Here is a 7,561-nt window from a genome sequence, read left to right on the forward strand (position 1 = left end):
TCCTCTACTACTGAGAGGAATTAGGCCTTAGTCAACAACGCTGGTCTAATGCGGCTTGGTAGACTTCACGCACCCTGAAATTTTTTATAAAGAACTTCTCAGGTATGCCGGTTTCCTAACGATATTTTCTTCACCGTGAAAGCAAGCGATAATTCACACAGTGACACACACTTTTTTTAGAAAAGTTAGAGGTGTGTGCTTTTGGGTTTGAACCTGCGGACGTTCGTCTCGGCAATCCGTTCCACTCCCAACTAGATTAACGCCTTCGCTATCTATCTACATATTCTAAAACAAAGTCCCCTTTTCTGTTCGTCTGTATGCTATCGTTTTGCTCAAAATCTACTGAAGGGATTTTAATGAAATTTGGTATGGAGATAATTTAAAACCCTGAGATGATTATAGGCTACTTTTTATCCCGGAAAAATATATAATCGGACTTTTATCCCGGAAAATACCTTCACGTGGGCGAAGCCACGAACAAAAGCTAGTGCTGATAATAAATGGTTCTAAACGGTAGTAAAACGCAGGTGCCACTATTTGTTTGGAATGTGTTATCGCGGCTTGATAGCGTTACTGAGTGAGAACAACGGAGATTTTATTATACAAAATAGTTTTTAGTTTTTTATTCATTTGAAAGGCAATATAGAGTGGCTTATATGATAATTTCAGGGATTTTATGTGTGATATGATATCCAAATCAATTCGACGGTTTATATGCGTAGTTTTCATAAAGAAACAATGTTACAAAATATTACTATAATGAATACATCAGCTTCTACGTGCGACTCTACCCGAGTGAAAAAGTTCCGGGATACATTTTTATCGCGATATAAAGTAGTCTATAATACTCAGGAAAAATGTAGCTTCTTATCAATGACAAAAATTTAAAATCACTTTAGTACTTAGGTCCCGAGATTAGCGCGTTCAAACTCTTCAGCTTTATATATTAATTTAGATGCAAATTACGATGTAATTTTTCTCGTGAAATAATAAGAAGTAAGTATGTTAATAGGTTTGAGGAATCCGTATAATATAGCCATATGAGTTAAATCTCAAATATAGGGACTCTACAAAATTTTAACAACTTACAAAACTGAAGTGTTAGGCAAGGGATTATCGGTTTCATAAAGATAGTCTTTATGTTATATAAATACCTAAGTATTCTCATAAACGGCATGAATGCATATCAGAATAAGTGAAATAGATTTTTTAAACATTCAAATATTGTGATAAACCTGGGAACGCAACCGTTTCAATGCACATACAATGTCTTCACATTATTAAATACTCAAATTCAAATCTGGAAATTTTTAGGGGAGGTCTATGTTAAGCAGAGGATTTCCAAATGCAGAAAAAAAATCTTACACAGGTAAACTTCTGTACGCAAAGTATTAGTTTAAGGATTGTTTTGCTACAATGTCCCTTAACCGGAACACAGCGGTGCTTAAACAAATCTGCTTAGCAGCAAAAATAGACATTACGGTGTAATACGGACTCCAGCACACGAGCCAATCAATTCACAGCACATCCAGCCTTCTGCTAGATAAATGAGGCGAATAATAATATGTCAATACAGTTATTTATAGGACCATCGTATTGAAAAATATTGTATGACAAATTACCCGCATAAGTCCCTAAATTGGTTACAATTTCGACCCCTCGTAACCCCAATACATTTATATCCAGTCTATCTAAGTAAAACTTCCTTTAATATTTATTTTTGTTAAGAAACAACAATATAATACACCAGCTATGTAAATATTTTTGTACATAATTGCATTGTGTTAACTTAGGACAAAGCATCGCGACCTACTCTACCTGTTCGCGTTTTACCTTTTTTCATCCTCGCAGATTCATTTTTGTTATTTAACATTTACAATGTCATAGTTATCCAGCCGAGAATTAAACATAGCAATCTGTTAGCACGCCCTTATCGTTTAAGAACGTGTGGTATCTTTATTAGGTTCTTTTCTCATTGTAGCTTATGCATTGGCGACCGATAGTTCTTTTGTACGCGTTTTATCGTGATTTATCCTTGTACACAATCAGATTTCCACTCAGTATAAAACACAGTTAAAGCCTATTCAAATAGGGTTGCGAATGACTCGCGACAGAAAAGGTAACTTGGCTGAATGTAAAGCCTCTTTTTGCTCTGGCAACACCGGTGCACTCTGCATGGGGCCAGTTGCGGACGGGTGCCCGTTCTAAGCGCATGTGGTGGTTTTACATTTAATTATTCCCACAAGCAAACAATTTGGAACAGTAAAAAATCACAAAGCCGGTGACAACGCAGTTTTATAACGATAAAAACGTTTTTGTGACACAAAAGTAAGTTTTACGTTATAATAGCAACGTTCAGAAAACCGGTTTAAAGAGCGTTAAAAGGAAGTACGAACGTACAGTTATATAAATTTATTTACTGGTTACTTGTTGAGTGATTTTAAAACAAAGTTTATTGCGGAATAAAGGTGTTTGGAAACTGTTTTATTTTTGTTCTGTGTGAAATCGAGTTGTGAAAAACAGCCAGGTAAGTTTTTATAATGCTTTCTCCCTTCTCCGACAGGGTTGAATGGTTCTAGTGAATCATTTACGTGGAATTCTTTTGTGATTTTAAGTTTCGTTTTCGAACGCAGTATTTTAAAGGCAAAAGGTTTTATTCAACGCAATGACAAAGCAATTTCTATGAAAATTATTTAGTTTTATGAATATTAATTTTATAAATAAAAATGTATAAATATTGTAATCCAAGATTAATGATAATGTTGTTATTTAGACACACTTCTACGATTTCACATGATATAAATGCTATTTTTGTAATGATTTCTTAAATGTTTAAGATGAATAAATAAATTGTAGTTTTTCTTATTAGTTTATTTATCTATGCAAATATATATTCCATTTAAATAGTAGTATATTTGTTTGAAATTTTTAAGACGTGATTTTATTTTTAATAGTGCGGATTCCGAATTTAAATTGACTTTAGGTGTAAATAATGCATTCAAATAGTAATATCAATAAGAAGGATAAAATAATAACGATTGTGTTACCAAGTGAAATTTACCTCTATCTAAAACATAGCGAGAATAATTACCAGCTTTAATATATTAAAATTAATGTTGTTCTCCAATCCAACAGTAAAATATGGATGAAAAAAAGACGATCATAAAGTAGACGACTGCAGATTTCGAGTTCCGTCATATTCCTTTTTTTATTTCCTTAAATTTGCTTTAATTGTTCTCTTAGGCAGTTAGACTTTAAGTCCATTTTCAAAATCTTGACTAACAGACGTAATTACTTGGTGGAATCACCTACTATAGATCAGTGGCGAAGGGTGAAGTTTTCCGAAAGAGAAGCAGACTCTACCTTAGGTACTAATTTGTATAAATGCCGTTTGCAAATCATTTTAATGATAATTAAATTTTATATGAAAGGGAAGCCGGCAGGAATCGGATCATATGGATCCATCGCCATTGCTATAGATACCTATTAAACTAAATTTTAATTTCTTTTATTATAATTCTTATACGTTAGAGATATAAAAATTATATTGCAGACATTTTGTTACTTATGAATATAACTGTCTACAGATGACGTGTAGAAGTGCCTGCAAAGGTCTATTTACTGAATAAATAATTGATTTATTATTGTAGATTTATATATGTTTATCAACTCTATCTGGTACCACGGTGTCTTCCTAAAAAACTGTGGTAACACTGATTGAAGCTAGAGCTAAATCTTTTACACCTCGACTCCACCATTTAGAAATTATAAAGAAAAGAAGCCATAATCAAATGACAATTGCATTTAGGACTTTCTAGTACTAGAATTGTTACATTTATAATCGTTTTTTAATAGGGTTGAAGGAGCCCTCGTACAACTAAATAAAGTGACGATCAACATGCTCAATTAGCCATTGTTAGGCGCTACAAGCTTAAAACAAAAGCATTGTAAATAGTGTCTTCACAACCTGACATAAGGTATAAAATATCTCCAAATCGTAACATTGTTAGCACACAACTTGACGGAATTAGAGACAACGGCACGTAATTGATATGTCGATTTCTTTTTCTTAAAAACTCATTTTTATTTCTCCATATAGCAATTCATGCTCATTAAAATATTTGCAAAGTTTAGCTAGTAGGAGCAGCGAGATTTCATTTATAACAAAAAAAAATGTTTAATCTTTTAATGTTTTAAACTACCAGTAAATTGACTAGCATACAGCCATAAAAATGAAATTACAATTGATTAAGAAATTTTCGATTCTGTTACTAACAAGCAAACACTTTCGCAACTCGGCTCGCAGGAAAAAAAATTGCCATCGCAAGGAGTTAGAGCTCATTTGATCTCTTCGCCAGTGACCTAATATGACCTATATGGATAGGTCCAGACAAACTAGCTGCTGTGGTTACTATATAAATAAATAATAATTTATTTCCAAAACAAAAGAATTGCACAGTCAGATTTACCAAAACATTCTACACTAGACACTGCCTGTATGACCTAAATAGTCTCAGTGGCTCAAAAGAATGTAAGCCGTAGATTATCGATGTATACTTTACGGCTTCAAAGTCTTTGCCTAGATCGGTACTTACTAAATAAAATATGGAATCCATTGTACTAAAGCAACTAATAATTAAATATAGTAGGCCTGCAGAATACATAACAAATATGTTCATAAAATGCATTGTTGCGTACATTTGAAGGATATTGGAGGCAGTATGATTATAGCGTATTATGAGGCTTAACATCTAATGTTTCTTGAGTGGAGCTATATAGAAACATAATATATGCATACCCACATATTATACACGAACTCCCGACTTTGTCCATGCAGGGGTAGGCAGAATCGTAAATACACCACTCAAGGGTAAAAATTTACCAACATTGAAATTCAGAAGGCTGCATAGTCTTCGAAACGTCGGGAGAAAACTAAAATATTAAAACCGCGATAAAATCCGAAAAATAGTTTAATTTTTAAACTGAAATCCAGTCAAATCTATTCAGAACTATTTCACGGCCATACGTTGCCATCAGCCACTTAACTTAATTACTATATTATATAGTTATAGTTCTAAGAAGCCTTCGCCTATTAATGAACACAATACAAAACTATTATGCATACGTTTCCAAAAAACAATGGAACTTAAGAAGGGGGAATAAAGAATTAATTCGACCTAAGCTATTTGCTAAAACATGCAAAAACAGAACTTTGTTAAATCTCGAATGTATTCAGTACATTGTAGGTTAACGGTACAGTCGGCTTAGCGAAGCGTGCGAGAGAGACGCGTATCAAAAAGTCAATGGGAGAGAAAGAGACAACGATAACCATATCTAAGGCCTTAGTAAACAAGATTTTGTACGGGCGGGTTATAGTATGCCTTTTGTATTTGACTTGAGATATGAGAGGATGTGAGTTTGGATCTCTGAGCGGGCTTAGCGTTTTGAATATGAGGCATATTATCTTAGTACAACAGCAGCTCTATATTGATCATAATGCACTCCAAAAGGTATTTGGGGTGACCCACAAATTACAGTACAAATTAAGAAGAGAGGAGGGGGTCAACGAAGTATATTTAACATTATGTGACATCGGGGCAGGGTCATAAGTTACATGACGTCACATGGCAAAAATCACGTCTGACTAGGACGCGAGGAGGGGTCAAAAAATCATGAAATGCGTATGACGTAATTTATAGATAGCCCCTTTATATTTTTTTAAACCGATTAGGGAGACAAGTAAGTAAATATTTCATTACAAGTGTGTAACTGCCCATAAACATCATCAGTCTTTGGAAATCTCCTAAAGAAATAAGATAAAGATCTAAATAAGATTACTAACTTCGGCTATAGAATGGCGGAGGATCTGTCGATCGATGTATTCTCTTGGTAATATTATCATGTAGGTACTATGGAGCATGGATTACGCAGTCAAGTATGGATAAGTACCCTTTTTAGTAAAGTGAAAGTAATAAAGTCATGAGACAATATTCTAGGTTGTAAGTTTACTGAATGAGTCATGACAGAAAATATAGATTAAATTATTTTATTTTACAATTTTCGGAAAACTAACAGCTAATACATACATTTGGTAACTAAAGGCTAATTATAAGTTTCCACTTATAAAGACTCCTAAATTCTTATGGTTAAGGAATATGGTTTCTTTTCTTTCCATCTATAAATACAATTCCAAAAGAATTACGAACCTTAAAAATAGGTATAGAGATTTGTACAGGATACTTGGGCTTTTAGTGATTCTTACCCATCAAATCCAGTGTCCAGGACTACTTGACCCTAACAAAATACTATTAGACTTCGGGTAACTTCAAACTGCACGTTAGGGAAAGACTGCGAGTACCTAACTCACAAAGGGTTTCACTTTTAGATTTAGCGCGTAAAAATTAGTAAATTCAAAACGTCGCAGACCAATCAACGGTCGCCAAAATTGGTGTCCGAGCACTGGCAAGCTACGTGATTGGCGTATAAATGTGCCCGGCGGGCTGTAATTGGTCACTACCGTAATGGCAAGCTTTCTCTAATTGTCTATACTTTCGCTGCGTGTCGCTCGGCTTTTTTGTTTTCTAATTCGAATTTGTTTGACCTAGAACCCTTGACATATTGTATTATATAAACAAATAATTATAAAATGTTTATCATGTTCTGCACAGTATATAATTTATACTAATACAAAGAGGAAGAGTGTGTTTGTTTGTAGAGGCTAATCTCTGGAACTACTGAACGGATTTTGAAGATTCTTTCACTAATAGGAAGCTACGTTACCCCTGAGTGGAATAGGACTTTCTACCCCGGAACAATATAAAGCATGAGTTTTATGCCGAAAAAACTTTCACGTGGGCGGAGTCGCGGACAAAAGCGAAATTAATAATTTAATCTCCTATATGCTAAGGTGGGTATGGGTGGGTATTCCTATTCAATTTCAACCACTAAACAGCAATACGCTATCAATTCCTTCTACTAAGCTGCTCTTCTATATAAACTGACAAGACTGTCCATACACAGTAGCAACACTAGCTGAACTTTGAATTACAATGCACTGCACTCGTCACCCTCACAGATGTTAGTATAATGCCAGTTAAGCACATTCAAACAATGTTGGATTATACTATTATATTGCAATATATGACCTTAAGAAATATTGATTAAAATAGTTTATATTTAAAAAATACGTTAAAAGAAATAGGTGTTAATGTCAAAATCTTACGGGTGAGTTAAAGTCCTCAATTCCCATACTCTAATATGTGGCCGATTAACCTTTGACACGTTACCTTATCGGGTATGAGTCACCAACAGCCACCCATTTTAGAATAACCAACGTCAACAAAATATAAACACGTGGACGCGATAAGAACCGCCCCCGACGTGTAAACCAACTACGATTGCAATTCTGAGTATAACCGAAAATAACAACGATTTCTCACTAGCGACGTAAAATGAGCGGGTTGGAAGGTATTGTTTTTTTTTATCCCAAATCCAGCCAATAGGGTTTGAGTTTTTGTATTACGAATTGCTCAGGGGCTAACTCCTAGGGAGGTTGATGTCG

This window comes from Manduca sexta, unplaced genomic scaffold, assembly GCF_014839805.1.
Source record: "Manduca sexta isolate Smith_Timp_Sample1 unplaced genomic scaffold, JHU_Msex_v1.0 HiC_scaffold_3019, whole genome shotgun sequence".
In the NCBI taxonomy this organism is placed as follows: domain Eukaryota; kingdom Metazoa; phylum Arthropoda; class Insecta; order Lepidoptera; family Sphingidae; genus Manduca; species Manduca sexta.